At 44.5% G+C, this 2,955-nt stretch overlaps 1 long non-coding RNA gene across 1 annotated transcript; it reads right to left on the minus strand.

Annotated features, from left to right (window-relative positions):
- Positions 1–1,386: 1,386 nt before the first annotated feature.
- LOC123310144 lies at positions 1,387–2,584 on the minus strand. The gene is made up of 3 exons (XR_006537334.1): positions 2,179–2,584; positions 1,751–1,908; positions 1,387–1,422 (listed from the first exon to the last, which is right to left on the minus strand). It is a non-coding gene; the product is annotated as an uncharacterized LOC123310144 (long non-coding RNA).
- Between the last annotated feature and the right edge of the window lie 371 nt (positions 2,585–2,955).

Below are 2,955 nucleotides of genomic sequence, written 5' to 3' on the forward strand. Positions count from 1 at the left end.
TGGAAGGATTTCATTTCACCGTAATTTCCGACCACATGAGTCTGAAATGGCTGAATTCCATCAAGTCACCGTCCGGAAGAATTGCTCGATGGGCCGTTTTCCTTCAGCAATTCGACTTTGAAGTCCAATACCGGAAAGGTGCCCTGAACAAAGTCGCCGACAGTCTGTCCCGAAACCCGTTACCGTCTGTAGATTCCGTATACCTGGCAGTTGGTACAACAAAAAGCTCCAAGTAGTCAGGGAAATCTTCTGGGTCTCTTTGTACCTCTACAAAGAGACCCAGAAGATTTCCCTGACTACGCCGTTGAGGATGGGAAACTGTATCGTCACTTCTGGGACTCTTCCGACTTTACTGAAGTTAGATCCGGACAACCATGGAAGCTCTGTGTACCCACCGAACAACGACTGGAGGTCCTGAAAGAAAATCACGATTCTGAATTAGCTGGTCACCTGGGAATCTCCAAAACCATCTCTCGGCTAGCCCGGAATTATTACTGGCCAGGGATGTTCAGAGATGTCGCAAAATACGTAAGAAACTGCCCATCCTGTCAAAGGTACAAAGTACCACAACAGAAGACGCCTGGAAAAATGCAACCACATAGAATGACAGATGCACCGTTCCAGGAGGTCTGTACAGATGTGGTTGGGCCACTTCCCCGTTCCAAGAAGGGAAATTCTTACGTAGTGGTGATGCAAGACCGTTTCACGAAGTGGGTTGAATGCGGTCCGTTGCGGAAAGCCACCGCTAAAACCGTTTACTCAGCCCTGTATGAACAGGTTATACTCCGATATGGCTGTCCGAAACTGGTGATATCTGACAATGGGGTACAATATGACAGTAGACTGTTCAAAAACAGTCTCCAAGAGCTAAATATTGCTCACCGTTTCACCCCTCCGTATACACCACAGTGCAACGCCGTAGAACGAGCCAATCGTACGTTGAAAACTATGATAGGTCAGTTCTGTGAAGCCGATCACCGTACTTGGGATGAGAAATTAGGTGAACTAACTTTCGCCCTGAACACCGCAAAACAAGAATCTACAGGATTCACACCGGCATTCCTGAACTATAGAAGGGAACTAACAGTTCCAAAGGCAATCTATTCGCCAAACATCCAAGACGAAGACACCGAGGAGACAAACAGAAGCCCAGAAGAAAGTAGAGTAAATCTTACTCACCGTACAGAACAAATCCGTCATCTTCAGGAGGCCTATGAGTTTGTCAATACCAGGTTGTACAGTGCATTTGAGCAGCAAGCTCACCATTACAACCTCCGTCGAAGGGAAGTTCGTTTCCATGTCGGTGTTCTGCGCCGTGCTAATCCGTTGTCATCCGCCGTTGATAGCTTTGCAGCCAAGTTGGCTCCGAAGTTCTCTGGTCCGTATACCGTTGTGAAAGTAATTTCACCCGTTGTTTATGACCTGAAAGATGACAGTGGTAAGAAAATCACCAATATTCATGTGAAGGATTTAAAACCGTTCCATCCGTCTGATCATTAGTAAGTACACTGTATAGCAACCGAAATAAAAACCAACCGTACCGTTATATTATAACATGCACCGATAATAAATGGGATACATCCGTTCTGTCTGACTCTATTTCACTCCTCTATTACCGTTAAAAATAATATTCTCACTGTAAATAGGTTAGTAATGGGGTACTACCGCTGCTTTCACCGAATAAGTGCCCAGGTGAGTGAAATAGAGCCTTATACTTGTATCTCCTTATTAACTGACAAAATGTACATACCTATATTTCCGCGATTCCACCATAACCGATAGATCTAACCTGGTCTGCCAGTGGTGGAAGATTCTGTTCCGTACAGTTTTGTTTGTTCTGTGCAGCTTTATTGCCACCAAACAGGACCGTCTGACTGTCATTCAGTGGGTAAGTCGTATCCCACACACCTACAACAGAAAATTCCGTTAATTCACTGGAAAAACAAGAACCGTAACAGTTAATTCAATTTTTCTGTGAGACCGATAATAACAAGTGAGATACACCTGTCCTGTCTGTCCCTATTTCACCCCTGTGTCACTGTTAAATACAATAACCGAATAGAAAATAGTAATAGAAGGCTGAAACCGCCCACACCGATATTACAAACTGGCCTGAACGGTAAGTGAAATAGAACAGTATATTTGTATCTCCTTATCAAAATTACCGACCGTACTTACCGTTTCTTCCGAAATTCCACCGTACACCCTGTTATCCCTCTGCTCCAGGATATCAGTATACTAAGTGCTTTTCTCTCATTTTTATGCAACCTACAACTGCTGCTGACTCCAACACCCTCGGAGAAGTGCAACACCGTCACAGGGGGAGCCAACGACGCTGTCTGGTATTCCAAACTACCCTGGTTCGATGATATTGGTAACTGTTAACCCCCGTGACATGTGCCCGGAGCCGGCTTTGCGAAGTCCACCCTAAAATGGTTCAGAAATAACACAACGAATGACAAATCGAAATGGTACTAACTTTGAAGATTCCGTCCTGCACTGTTTCCACTGTTTTCCGGCATTTCTCTCACCGATGGAGGTGGAAATCGAGGTTTGGAGCCGCCCGGCGAGATTTGACAATTGGACTTTGGAGGTTAGCTGATAGAACACAGAACTTCAACATCGAAAGGCGCCGTCAACGCGGACCATAGAGTGGGAGTAACCGAGATAGCATTAGCCGAGTATACGCCACCTGGAGTAGATTAGGTGAACCTGTTTAATGTAAATCCGATCTCAATCGTCTTGCCGTGAATAGTCAAACCGTTAACCGGACTTAGTAGATTTCACCGTGAAAAATTTAATCCCCTATTTCATCGTGGATTCAATTTTTCAACCGGAGCCGGGGGGATGTAACGAGAGGGTAGTTTTCAAACTTACCCCCTCATTTTAGAATCATTATTTTAGTTTTCATTTTTAAATAATTTTGTTTTGCATTAATTTTCCGAGAAATCTTTT

This window comes from Coccinella septempunctata, chromosome 3 (genome assembly GCF_907165205.1).
Source record: "Coccinella septempunctata chromosome 3, icCocSept1.1, whole genome shotgun sequence".
NCBI classification, from domain to species: Eukaryota; Metazoa; Arthropoda; class Insecta; order Coleoptera; family Coccinellidae; genus Coccinella; species Coccinella septempunctata.